Here is a 14,865-nt window from a genome sequence, read left to right as displayed (position 1 = left end):
GTGTCCACAAGGAAGCTTTTGTTTAATCAAGTCACACTCTCCATTTTTGAGCCATCTGTGGTTCTTTCTTGCCCCAACAACAGATAAAAAAAAATTCAGGGGGATTCAGGGATGCACCTTGTAACAGATAAACTGAGCATAAGCCAAGCTCCATTCAGTGCACACACACACACACACACACACACACACACACACAATTATCCAGACTTTATACACTTTTGGGAATAGATTTCTTTCTTTACATAATCCTTGCTGGGACCAGTCAGTGACTATGCTTAGCAAATTTAGGGAGCAGTTTCCCCTGGCATTCTTTCATCTTCCCTCTGAACGTCTCATTTTGTCCTATTCAACCTGCCTACATGATTTTTCCTCTTCATACAACCGATTGTCTAATGTGGTTCTGGGATAATGTAGTACTGGACAGTTGTCATTTTCTAGTTAGTTCTTAGATCTCTCTCCGCCTTCAAAACCTTGGCTTCCAGAAACCAAATTTGGGTGTCCTTTTGTAAGACCAGCAAACACTCTGAATTACCTAGCCACCTCTCCAGTCTGTCTTGTCATTCACAACCCCTTCTCTCCCCTCCAGGCAGACCCTTAGACTCTCTACACCCTTGGACATCTAATACAATGTCTCTTGAGGAAATATTCTCCTCCACAGTCCTCTTAGCAGACGGCGAAGAGGTTGTCAGAGAGAGCAGGCAGGGTAGCCAACAGATGCTGAGCTTGACCCTCCTGGGGCGTTGGTTTTGTGTTGTTTATTAGATGCGGGGAGGCCCCAGAGCAGTCTGATGAACTCGGTAGAGGAGTGAAGATGGAGGCAGTGCTGGCTAGTTTTGCGCCAACCTGACACAAGCTGGAGTTGTCTGGGAGGAGGGAACCTCAAATAAGAAAAGGCCTCCAAAAGATGGCGCTGTGGGGAGGGAGGCCTGCAGGCATGTTCTTAATCAGTGATCTATGTGGGAGGGCCCAGCCTAGTGTGAGTGGGAACACCCTTGGGCTTGGTGGTCCTGGGTTCTATAAGAAAGCAGGCTGAGCAAGCCATGAGGAGAAAACCAGTAAGCAGCGTCCTCCATGGCCTCTGCATCCCACCTCCAGGTTTCGGCTTGGATTGAGTTCCTGCCTCTGTTTCCCTCAATAGACGGTGATTCAGAACAGGTAACCCAAAAAAATGTGCTTCTCATCATGGTGTTTTCATTAGTGCAATAGTGACCCTGAGTAGGACAGAGGTATAGATTCGGAATCACCAGTGAGCTGGATGGGTTTTTTAAAAAAGTCCAGGTGGAGGAGAGGACCAGAGTCAGCCAAGAGAAACGGCCCTGGCTGTTCTCCAGCTGTAAGAGCAGGGTAGGGAGCAAGGAAGGGAGACTGAGAGGAAGCCTACAGCAGGTAGGAGAAAAACTGAGAGAGTAGAGTCAAAGAAAAGTCAAGAAGCATAGTGTGTGAGCAAAGTAATTTAAGGCAGAAAATCGACTCACTGTGTCACACACTGCCTGCTCATGGACTGGTAAAACCCAAAGTGATCACTGTACTTCGGGATGCAGGTGTCCCTGGTAACCCTGACCTGAACAGAAGAGGCAGAGAAGTGGGGGGAGGGGTGTTGAGAGATTTCAAGTTCATAGCTGCTTTCTGAGATGGCCTCGCTTTGTAACCCACTCCTACTGCCTCAGCCTCCCCAAATCTGGGACTACGGGCGTGCACTGCTACGCACAGCAAGATGGTGGGCTTTTGCTGTAGAGGAGAATGCAGACGGTGGTGGAGACAGTCAGGGAGGAGTGTTTCAAGTTTTTCTGTTTTCTTTTCCCTTCCCGCTCGCAGCCCCAGCTGGCTGCTGCTCCTGCTTCCTCCACCATCACCGCCATCTTTCCCCTAAAAATCAGACAGATGAAAGTATTGTGATGCCTGAGAGGGAGTGGCTTTTTATAGGACAAAAGGTAATGCTGCAGGATAAGGTGGAGATAAGGTGATATCCTCGGATAGGGGTGATGTAGACTCGGAGCATGGAGAAACTGTGGGAGAGGGCAGCCGACTCTCTCTAAAGGGCCAGAGAGTGAAGAGTTTTGTAACATGCGGGTCATATGGCCTCTGCAGTGCCATGTGCTGTAACTCTAGAGCAGCTGTAGACAATTAGTGCATGAATAGGCATGGCTCAGTGCCCATAAGTTCAGTGAGATGACAGAGCAGTTACAGGCGCGTATACCCGATGACCTGGGTTCCATCTCTGGATCCCACAAGGTGGCAGGAGAGAACCAAGTCCCAACAGCCGTCCTCTGGCCTCCGTGTGTGCACCTGGACGTGCACTCACACACGTGTGTATGCGTGCGCACGTGTACACACACACACACATGAATAAATAAAAACTTAAATGCTGACCTCACAACACACAAATGTAATCTTTCTCTTCTACCACGGCTGCTCATGAGTCTAAGAAGAAACCTGCTTTTATTATGTGGGCCCTATTTCCTCCCTTCAGACACTGCACCATGTCACCTGTCCCTAGTGCGGGGTCCCCATCACGCCGTTGTCCCTCTCTCCCCACTAACCCATCTCAGTGTCCCTCTTGACAAAACCCCAACCTTTAAGCAGCTGTGTCCTAGTGACAGCTTCGTCTAGACACACCTCCGGGCACAACGGACACAGCAGATGCCTCCTGCCTGGACCCCAGCGCTTCCCTTCCTCACGGTGACTGAGGACAATCGAGTATCTCCTGTCTCACCGCTTCGAGGTCACTGCCACTGCTGTGCTACCTGAGACCTCGGCTCCAAGCCCTGCCCTGAAAACCCCCTGGGGAGATGGACGGGCTTTCTCACGGATGCATTCAGTCTACAAGTGTTCCCGGGGTGGCTGCTGTGGACCAGGCGCTGTTGTAGGTCTTCGGCCCGCGTTATCACCAGAGCTTGTCCTGCGGTGAGAGAAAGCAGAGGGTGCGTGAGGGAAAATCAGCTCTCTCAGAGGTGATAAGGGTGGAGGGGAGGGGAGGGGACGGTGTGAAACGACGAAGAGGAGCTTCAGGGTCAAGCGGGAAGCGGAACGGCTACCATCTAGATCAGTTGGTCATGTGACCAGGCTGGGGCGGGGCGGGGGGGGTGTAGATCACTGGTAGCTCTGTGGGCATCCATGAAAAGGCCATGCAGACCAAGGGAACGGGTTGTGCTGTGTCTCTGGAGCCGCAGCATGCCCGAGGGCTGGAGCGATGAGCAAGGTCGGGGCAGCTGAGGGTAGGACCCGAGAGGTGAACAGAGGGCTCTGGGCTCCAGCCACACCACCCACCATCTAGCCAGATGTGGCTGGTCCAAAGAGATGGCACCTCGTATTTCAAAGGCTGAATGAATGCAGGCATAAAATCTGTTTTCCTTTGTTTTATGGATTTCACGTGGCAACCGTAGTGGTTTTGAGGTACTGGGTTAAATGAGGCATATTAGTGCCTTTTTCCCCATTGGCCATCTGAAGGTAAGGTGGGCCACCAGCCACTGAACTGGCGCCACGGAGGGGAGTTAGGCTAGCGAGGCTCAACCTTGCTGCATCTGCTCAAACTGCCACACTACCTGATCCAGAAACAGGAGCTGAACCTGTGCAGCCAGGATTCCAATCGGCACACAAAGGACCCGGGAGTCACCAAGTTGAACCTGAATGGAATACTCCAGACCAGTGAAGACAGGCCAAGCCAATCTCTGGGCACAAAAATAAATAAATAAATAAATAAATAAATAAATAAATAAGTAAATAAGTAAATAAGTAAGTAAGTAAATAAATAAATAATAGATAAATAAAACATATTATTAAAATACGTTCCACTTATTTCTCTATGCTTTTGGAAACCACTTATTATTTAATCTCTGTGGCTAAGTGTCTGGTTATGAAGGATCCACAGGGGCCTCTGGTTTCTCGTCAAGCACAGTGGTCGGGGAGGCGTCTCTGAGTCAGTCTCTCAGGGGTTTCTTCCTTCCTGCATCCTACTGCGTTAGTGACTGAGCCGTTCATTGGTGGATGCAAAACTTTCTCGCCAAGCCTCTGTCTTCAGGGAAGAGGTTTGCGTGGTTTCCGAACTCACTTGTCTGTGTTCGCCAAGACAGCTCTCAGTCTCCAGTTGGCAGGTGACTGCTTTGCCCCTGTGCTCCCGGAAGGCCCGATGATTCTGTGATGATCTAGGGCCACTCCGGCGCCCACGGGGAAGATTTTTTAAAGTCAGTTTCTTGGGATAGTTTTTGTTGTTGTTGTTTCCCACACAAGAGTAGAAATGGAAACCAACCCCTCCTTTGCAGTGTTGTGCCACTTCCTGTGTATATTTACTTTTATAATACAATCTAATCTCAGCTCAGCAAAATGCCACCAAAGGACTGGTCATGTGTGCAAAGTGACCTGTGGCATGTGACTGGCAGCAGGCTTAATGTGACTGTTAGCTGTGTACATAATCTCCATGCTTTGCCCCGAAGAGAAGGCATGTGTCCTTCAACTCCAAGTCCTTCACCACAGTAAGTAAGAGGTGATGACTAAGGCCAGAGAGATGGCTCAGTGGTTAAAAGCACGTGTTGGTGGACAGTGGTCGAGCACGCCTTTAATTCCAGCACTCAGGAGGCAGAGGCAGGTGGGTCTCTGAGTTCGAGGCCAGCCTGGTCTACAGAGTAAGATCCAGGACAGCCAAGGCTACACAGAGAAACCCCGTCTCGAAAAACCAAAAATAAATAAATAAAGCTAAAAATAAATAAAATGCCATGGTTAATATCTGCTCCCATATGAATAGAAGTCCTTAGGGGCAGCATTCTGGATGACACTGGGGTGTCATCAGGTCATTGGCAAGGCTGTGCTGCTGTCGTGGGAGAGATCTCATTCCCTGTGTGCACCTGCGTCCGGAGGCCTCTTATTCCTTCATTGAAGTCACATTCCACCTATCTCTTTTTACTTCATTGTTACAGTTCCTAAGAAATATAAACTATGGCAATGAGGAGGGTCGTGTTATCTTTTTTGTTGGGTGACCCTGAAGGAGTCTTGTATGGTTTTCTGAGAATTGGGGCTTCTTTTCTGATGGAAGTGAAAGGCATGGCAAGTCCTGAGCAGATCACAAACACTCTGGCTCTTGTAAGATCATGATGGATGCTGCAACATAGGAGTCAGGGTGAAGTCCTACAGGTGCACACATGAAGGAGCTGGTTTGAAGATGGAGCCAACAAGATTTCCCATGGAATTAGATGGGAGAGGGCTGAGAAACAGTAAAGGTGAGGTTGCCACTGAGGGCAGCAGGAAGGCGGACAGAGTGGTGGGATAGGTGGGGATCAGTTCCGGTGTCAGCTAGACAAACGTGGAGATGTTGGGTGCTTGGATGTTAAACCTTGAAGTTCAGGGAAGAAAGAAGTTTGGGCTCAAGAAATACATTTAGGAACTGTGGCACCAAGCAGTAGTCAAGAGACAAAGGAACTCATCCAAGGACCAGGGTTGTGTGCAGAAAGAAGTGTGAAAACTGAGCCTTTAGAAAGGCTGGCATTCATAGATTGGGGAGAAAGGGAGAATACATAAAGTGAGGTAGAAGAGGAAAAGAAGAAGGAGCCAGATCACGGTCCCTGGGAGTCCACAAGCAAAGTACATTCACTCTGTAGATAAGGCCAGGCCAGGGACAACACTGGACAGTGCTTGACAGCGGGTGTCCGTGACGTGGATGTGGAAGTCCCAAGCAGGTCCTTTGGAACGGTCTGAGCAAAAGCTCAGTTGTAGGGCTGGAACCAAGAAAGCAGTTCAAGCTTTGTAGTCAGCAGTGACTATGGAAATTCCCAGGAATTTCAGAAAGGGAAAAAAGAAATGGGAGCACGGCTGATGGAAGATCGGGGTTAACAAAGGGCAAGAACAAGAAACAGAGGGTTTGTCTGTTAGTGGGATAACCCAGCAGACACAAGTCCATCTGCGTGGGGAGAGGTGAGAAATTAGGGGAGCTCTGCTCCCATAGAGATGAGGGTAAATTTAAATCTCAGGGTTACAGAGGGCAGCCCTCTGGAGCTGTAACTCTTTGCCCACTACAAGGGACAAGAAAGCTGGCTGTATGAGTGCGACGGGACGGTGTGTTTGAGGAAGGTGGCTTTATTCACTCAGCGAGGTGGGAAGTTGGGACTACCCACAGGGTGAGGGTTTGGACATCTTGGGAGAGATGCGTTGGAGATGTGTGTTATTTAGCTAGGAGTGTCCGAATGACGGCTGAGGAGACATGCCTTTAAGGTGACGGCCCATGGCCTTGATGTAGGGATTGAGGCTATATTCAAAGGAGTGGTCTTGGCTGATTGGTAACATGTCTGCCGTGAAAGCATGAGGACCTAAGTTCATTTCCTTAAAAACCCAGCTCCGGCAGAGGTGGGTAGACACAGCAGAATCCTGGAGTTTGCTGGCCCCCAGCCTAGCTAGCTGGGTAGCTCTGGATTCAGTGAGAGAACCTGTCTTGAGCCACTGAGATGGCTCAGCCCCAGGTACAGACACTAGCCGTCAAACCTGAATTTCATCCTTGGGACCACTGTAGTGTAAGGAGAGACAGCTTAGCCTCTCTCCTCCACATGCTCTGTGGCGTACTCCACCCCCCAATCCCCACCCCTCCATAAACACAGAGTGGTCTTAATGGTTGACTCACTTAGACATTTGCTTCCTACTTCCTCTCACCCAGCAGCAGGACTGTTCGTAGGCACAGTTGCTAAGGAACTGCTGCCTCTGAGGAAACCAGCTTGCTCTTGCACCCCACTCCCTAATGGCCATCGGAGGAATTGCAGCTTAGGCACCACACAAAACACGGGCGCCACCGCGTGGTCAGTGGGTGCAGCAGCACTACTAGGTTAAAAAAAAAAAGTGCCGGTCATGTGACCAGTAGAACACCCCCCCCCCCCCCCCGTAGATCAGGTCAAAAGCTGGTCACTTTTTCTTTTCTGTTTTTTTTCCTTCTTTCTCCCTCCCTTCCTCCTTCCTTCCCTCTCTCCCTCCTTCCTTCCCACCCTTCCTCTTTCTCTCCCTCCCTCCCTTCCTTCCTTTCTTCCTTCCTTCCTTCCTTCCTTCCTTCCTTCCTTCCTTCCTTCCTTCCTTCCTTCCTTCCTTTCTGACAGTAACTCTCCCTTTCCCTACTTTCCACTTGCTAGCTCTCCTTCCCTGCTGGAGGTGACCCTTTCATGGGAAGGCATTCACTTTATCAGTCAGCTCAGTATCAATACACCCTCAAGAGCCAAGAAAATGAAAGTTTCTGAACTTTGAACATCTGTCAGAGAGATGTCCCCTTCACTGAGAGCATTAGACCATCCTTGCTTCTTTCTAGGGCCATGGCGTCTTCAGGAAAGCCGAAAGTATCAAAACACGAGTTTCCCAAGGAAAAGATGATGGAAATGGCTGCGGTCTCATTACCAGACACACATTTAATTTGTTGATTTCAGCTGGGTCTCCATCCTAGGGTTCCTTTTTTCTTATGGCTTCAAATCCCTAACATCTTCAAATCTAAAACGCAGGCATTTCCTGAAGAGAGAATGTGGGTGGGGGTGGGATTGTTGCTTGATATACAAACAGAGGAGTAAAATCCAGTTGCTCAGTTCTTCAGTCTTCAGTGGCATCCTTGTCTCATTCAAAGATGGCCTCCCTGGCACCCAGAATGTCCACTACCGAGTCTGTGAGCCACCTGGCTTCCTTTCCCTCCACATCTGCTTTGGTCCAGGCTGTAACACTATCCTTTGCTAAGTTGGTTCTTGGGTATCTGCTTTGTCTTTCAAAACTGCACTCATGTCCCTTCTATCAAGGTCTCCTTCCTACCTGCCCGCCACACGTCACACTGTTCTAAATGACTCTGAGGTAGTTCTCAAGTATTTGGGGTAGGGAAGCAGGTCCTTAAATTTGTTTATTATTTAGTGTTTGTCTACATGTATATATGTGTATTACGTGTGTGTGTGTGTGTGTGTGTGGTGCCTGAGGAGACCAGAAAAGAGCATTAGATCCCCTAGGACTGGAACTACACATAGATGTGAGCTATGTATGTGCCAGGAACTGAACCTGCGTCCTCTAGAAGAGAAGCCAGTGCTCTTGGCTGCTGAGGCATTTCCCTCTTTTCTATTTATTTTTTTCCATTTCCCCACCCCCTCACCATCCCACTTTCTTTCTTTGTTTCAACACTGAATCTCATGTAGCCCATCTTGCAACTGAACTCACTATGTAGCCAAAGCTGGCCTTGCCTAGAATGCCTGGGTTTCTTGCCTCTACTTCCCAAATGCTAGATGACAGTCACAGGCCAGCATTTCCAGCTAAACACAGCCCAAGCTGGTTTCATATTCTTGATCCTCTTCCTGCCTACTGACATGCACCACTGTATTATTTTTTTAAACAGACATGTTAGCTCTCACACAAACACAATTACATCTTTCCAAACAAGTGCTTGCTGCTGTGGGGACTGTCACATAACACCACATGGTCAAAACGACTTCACTGTCTCTAGCCTGTGTTTCTGAGTCATTGTAGTGAGGGGATTTCACTGCTTAATCACAGCTCCCGAAATGACGGGACCAAGATAGAGAGGTCATAGAAAGACCTGATGACCCTGATCCCACATCGCCTGACAACAGGCAGCTGAGACCATCCACCTCTTTGTCTGTACAACTGCACGGAGGGGCTGAGAAGTTAGTTTGGCTATATCTCAAGGGCCCTGATTTCAGCCCAAAGTATGTAAGGCTGCTGTGAATCAGACAAAAACATTTCTGAGTTGTCCACTCTATGTCCTCCCTAAGCGCCCTTCCCTCACTGATGCAAAATCTCCTGCAGCCCACCCTGCCTCGAGAAGAGGGGCATGGTGATGGAGAGTGAGATGGGTTGGTTGGTATTATACGGAATGTTAAATTAAAAGTAGCAATGTCCCTAATATTATGAAACTAACAGTTTAGTAATACCTCTTTAAAGAAAAGAGAAGAAAGATAAAAACGTGGCCCTTTCTTAAACAGTGGAATTTTTCTCACATTTGACATAACCCAGTTCCTAATTCTTTGATCCCTGTACTACCACCCCCCTCTGTGTTGCGGGTAATATACCAGCTTGCATTGCCAGCAGTATTCAAGACTTGAGCGTGTATCTGGGGATGTAGCCTGTGGCTGAACAAATGCCTAACAAGTGGGACCGCTCTCAGCACCACCTCCCCTTGAAGAGCAAACTTGCAAATGAAGATGGCAGTGGAAACTCAAGTCTCCATCAGGGGACGGACGGATCAGCAAAGTGTGGCCTGTACGTACAGCGGACAGTTATCCAGTCTTCAGACACAGGACGTTTGATGCATTCTACAACATGGATGAGGCTGGACAGCACTGTGACTAGGGATATAAACAGGTCACAGAAAGACAAGTGCCACAGAACACCTAGTCACACAGAACACCTAAAGTGGTTGCATTAATAATGAGAGGAAGCAGAATATATGTACATGTATGTATATGTATATATATGTATATATACATATGTATATACACATATAAATATATGTGTATAAATATATGTGTATATACATATATATATTTGAGACAAGGTCTCACTCTGTAGCCAAGGGTAGCCTGGAACTCATGGCAATCCTCCTGCCTCAGTCCCCCAAGTACTAGGATTATCGGTATTGCCACTACACCTGGCATGTTATATGTACTATGTATAATGAGAGAGAGAGAGAAAGAGAACACAAAGGGGTGACTAATCCAGGTGCGGTGTAGACCTGTAATCCCAGCACTTGAGAAATAGTAGCAGAAGAAGGATCAGGACAAGAGTTTGAGGTCAGCTCAGGCTACAGAAGATGATTCCCCCCCCCCACAACAAAACCAGTAACAACAAAACCAAACACAAAACAAACAAACACACACACCCCAAAGGTAAATGACATGCAAAAGAGCAGTTTCGGTGCTTGCTTTCCCAGAATTTTCCGTGTGGGCTTTATGTCACTAAGTGGCCAATACCCTTGTGGATTTCTGTGGATCCACGTGTTAGCTGACTCAGTGTCTGAAGTTGTCCTCAGTGCTGACAAAACTGAAGCAGTTAGAAGACAGCTACAATAGCTTTCAATAAGAAAGGGGCTCCAGGCATTCGCACAGGAGAGATCTCGGCACTGTGAGCTCAACATTCTCAAAAGGAGAGTCCAAGAGGCTGAGGATGCAGCTGGAGAGAGAGCCTTGGCCTAGCCGGCTCTAGGCGCCCCCTTCTCAGGCCCCCCAACACAAAACTGAAACACAGGCACAAGAAGAGCCTCCTGGACGCAGTCATCTTCCTGGCGTTCCGGATGACTGGGATTTTTTTGCAAACGAAAGCCTCCCACTAGCCAACATCTTGGGCAATCACTGGGTTCACCTCGTGCCTCAGGTGGTTCAAAAAGCATCCCTTGCTGCAGATGAGGCTTATCCCCGAGCCCCAGGCCGTAGAATAAAAAAAGCTTTTCTCAGCCAACAAGTGCGAAATTAGAATAGGGACTGCGCCCTGTCTCCCAGGACTGAGCTCTGCATCACGCTTCATTCTGAGGGGTTTCCTCGGGTCTCCGTTTTCCTACCACATCCTGGAGGGAGAATGTCAGCTATCCTAATCACTGGGCCAAACCTCTTGGTGAGTCCCAGGCAGTCGCTTATGGAGATAAAGGCGCGCGATGAAAAGCTTCTGCGGCGGCTGTGCGCTTATCTGGAATCAAGGCCTGCGCGGTCTAGACGGGAATCTGTGCACGGGATCTTTCGGGATGGGCCCTGCGGGGCTCGGTCCTTCTTCACAAGCATGCCGACCTCTGAGCGTTTTCTCTGTGGGTTCGCTCAGACTTGCCTGTTTCTACAGCACCAAGGGCCAGCGCTGCCCAGGTGTTTTCTTTTGCGGGCAGTTCTTTCACCCTTTTGGAGGTTTTTGAGATCGAACTACTTTCATGATACACCAAGATATGGCTTGCCTATCTTCATTGGGAGTCTTGTGAGGGCAGGGGAGCCTCCAGAGACCGTGACACATGATATTTGTAGCATGCAAAGTCCAGGTGAGACATTAGGCTGCCTTCTGATGGGTCAGTTACTAAAGACATTCGTGAAATTTTTCAAAACGACCACTCTTTTTCTTTGTTTTCTTTTTCTTTTGAAGCTATGGCTGTGTCGCGTATCCCACATGTGAATTTTTGTCAAATGTAATGCACAGCAGTGTTAACTTAGATTACGAAATATTTTTTTAAATGTTTACTTCAAGTGGGCAGAGCAACGTAGAATCCTAGCACTTAGGAGGCAAAGGCACATGATCTTTGTTGAGTCTGGGGCTAGTCTGGTCTACATAGGGAGTTATAAGCCAACCAGGGCTACAGAGTGAGAGTCGGTCTCAAAAAAAAAAAAGTTTGCTTCCGTCTTTAATATGGTAAATATCATATGTAACCATACAAGCAAAGTTCTTGGAGTCATATGAAAGTTTAGATAATAAACTGGTCCTATGGACAAAAAGTTTGAGAAATACAGAGATGAAGTACCTATAAAAAAGTAGTTGGTTACATTTACTTAAAATAGTGGTTCTCGCCCTTCCTAATGCTGTGACCCCTTAATACAGTTCCTCATGCTGAGGTGACCCCCAACCAAAAAAAAAAATATTTTTCTTGTTACTTCATAACTGTAATCTTGCTACTGTTTTGGATCATAGTGCAAGTATCTGATATACGGAATATGTGATGTGACCTCCATGAAAGGGTCATTTGACTCCCAAAGGGCTCACGACCCACATGTTGAGGACTGCTGACTTAAGAGTAAAATATCACACGGTTGCAAAGGTCGCCTGCCTCTTTGAAAACATAAAAGGAGAAAACATCAGCAGTCCCCTACCCAAGGAACAGCTGCTGCCCCCGTCCCACCAACAGCTGGGCTTACACGCAGAGGCATGCACTCTTGAAGCTGCCTTTTCTGGCCTGTGGACCCGCCCAGAGACCACAGCTCTCCTCCAGCTGCTTTCTGGCTCTACTTTCTTTGGGCAACATTGTAAGCGAGGGGGCTGTTGGACTGTGGAAGTGGGGGGGGGATCAGTCTTGGATGCCCCAAAGTCTTGCTGTAAGCAAGGCAGCACCCACATACTGAAAATAAAGTTTCTCCAGCCCCCACAGTCTCTCTATTAGCCTTGTTTACCTACTTTAACTCACAGAAATTTTGTATGGATTTAAAAATTATCTATCACACACACCCCAGCACACCTGCGCTCTCACACGCCATGGTGCACTGTGGAGGCCATTGGACAGCTTTACAGAGTCAATTTTTTCCTCCCATCACGTGTGGGTTCTGAGGATCCAACTCAGCTGGTCCAGCTCACGCAGCAAGCGCTGGACCTGCTTACCAACCCTGCCTGCTGGTTTTTTATTTTGAGACAGGGTCTCGCACGGTAGTTGGTTTGGGAGCTCTGCAGTCCAGGCTGTAATGCCAACTCCTGTCTCACAGCTTCCAGAGGACTGCGACTGTAGGCACCATTCCCAGTGAATGAGATGAAGCATCATTCCCAGTGAAACCACTTCGTTCTGTTTCCCTCTCTTCTCCTGGGAGTCCTGCCCTCCTTCCAGTCCTGTGGTGAGAGCTGAGGGCAGCTAGAGGTGGGCACTGCAAGCTCGGAGTTGTGAAGGTCCTCAAAGAGTCCTTCTCGTGACCAGAGCTTGTTTAGCCACAGCACAACAATTAACATGTACACGCACAGACAATGGATAATGACTGTGTGTTACATGCTTACAGCTTGATGTTCCATCAGCCTCAGAAAGGAAGGACTCTAACAGGCTACATGAATGAGCCTTGACCACATCATGTTAAGGCAGCAGTTCTCAACCTGTGGGTTGTGACCTCAAGAGAGGGGGGTACAATGAACAAAGTTTTCAAAGGGGTCATCTATGACAGTAGGAAAACACAGATATTTACAATATAATTCAGGACAGTAGCAAAATAACAGCTATAAAGTAGCAATGAAGATAATTTTCTGGTTGGGGGGTCACGCCTTGAGGAACTGTATTAAAGGGTCGAAGCATTAGGAAGGCTGAGAACCACTGTGCCAAGGGAAATAAGTCAGCCCCCAAAGACTTCTTTGTCACGTCTGGAGAGGTCAATTCCTATAGAAGAATAGTGGGTGCCAGATGCAGGGAAGGGGCTGAGTGAAGAGCTCTGGAGAGGAGTGTCAGCAAAGGCCACCTCCTTGTGGGCGTGCTTGATTCCCTGAACTGTCCTGTCTTGCACAGCCACAGCTTGCAGATGCTTTAGATTCGTCACCAGTTTTCACCCTTAAACATCCCTGAGAACATCAAAGACCCTCTGTTTACTGGGTGCCCCCTATCAGCAGCTGCCTTATCAGAGAAGCTTCTGCTTGCTTGTCTCGCTTTGCTTCGTTTTGGTTTTGTGACAGAGCTTGCAGCGTCACAGAGGATGGCCTCGGGTCTCATTCCTGCCTCTGCTTTGTAGATGCCGGCAGCCCAGGCCTACGTTTCCAGTTGTATTTGATATTTCTAAACTTGTGTCAAGCTGGTTGCATCAAGTGAAATGAGATCATCTCAGATGAAGCCAGGCAAGATGCTCGGGGTACATGGCAGTCACCTCTCCCTTCAGTTCCAAAGATGGCTGGGGTAGGCCATCTTTTACAAACAGTACCCAGAAGTTTCTCCTTTGCCTGAATGCCAATTCATAGATGCTGCTCTTTTCTGTTTTGTGGTTGTCGTTTAAATTTAGGAAGTAGCTGGATCTGAAATTTTCAGTAGCTGATTGCCTGGCCAGGCCATACACACCTTCAATTTTGGCACTCAGGAAGCAGAGGTAGGTAGATCTCTGTGAGTTCCAGGCCAGCCTGCTACATAGGCAGTTCCAGGACAACCAGGGCTACACAGAGAGACACAGTCTCAAAAAATAAACAAGCAAAAAATTTTAGCTGGTCAATTGTATTCAACTATCCCACAAAATAACCACAAATGACACTCTCACCACTGCATATATTGAAGGACTGAAGACTAGACTTTGTTATCGTCAATGGATTCAGCCTGAAAGTATCTTTTCTTTTAGAAAAAAATTTCTGTATTGGGGTGTGTGTGAGAGAGAGAGACTCATGCGTGGTGGTCAGAAGACGCCTTGGGGGAGTCATTTCTCTCTGTGCCCATGCTCCAGGGGTTGGATTAAGTTGTGAGGGTTGGCAGCAAGGACATTTACTCACTGAGCGTTCTCACAGGTCCCGGTTGCTCTCTCTCTCTCTCTCTCTCTCTCTCTCTCTCTCTCTCTCTCTCTCCAAGACAAGGTTTCTCTGTGAAGCCTTGGCTGCCCTGGACTCACTTTGCAGATGAGGCTGGCCTCGAACTCACAGAGATCCACCTGCCTCCCTGGGTGCTAGGATTGCAGGTGTGCATCATGGCACCTGGTTTGACTTTTTCTCCTAAAAATAAATCCCTGTAGGGATTTCCCTTCAATTTTGCTGGAATGGATTGTGGGATAGTGAAGAGGCCCTCCTATGAAATTTAAATGCAAAGGCTGTATTCTGCTGCATTATGTTGGGTTTTGTTAGTTACATTGCATGAATGAAAGACAGTTGGTTTCCCAAGTGGCATTAAAGATGATCCTGACCTGGCAACACTACCCAGCTAAATATTCCTGACTAAAGAAAACTATACAACAATCTTTGAAGGTTGACTTTTAAGAGATGGTTGTCACTTGTGCTGTGTGAATTGTACTGACCTCCAAACACTTAGAGAATGCCCGTTAGTTTTTGGCTGTTAACTTTTTTGATGTATGTTATACATCAATAAACAAGTAATACAAGAGAGAGAGAGAGAGATGGTTGGCATCAATTTTTACCTCTAAGAATTCATGGACAAACTAAATCCCCCAAGTACTTGTGATAACTTTTCAGATAGAAGCAGTCTGATACACAAAACATTCTTGCTTTTCTGTAGTATTAGAA

Source organism: Meriones unguiculatus, chromosome 6, assembly GCF_030254825.1.
Source record: "Meriones unguiculatus strain TT.TT164.6M chromosome 6, Bangor_MerUng_6.1, whole genome shotgun sequence".
Taxonomy (NCBI): Eukaryota; Metazoa; Chordata; class Mammalia; order Rodentia; family Muridae; genus Meriones; species Meriones unguiculatus.
Note: the sequence above shows the minus strand (reverse complement) of the source record.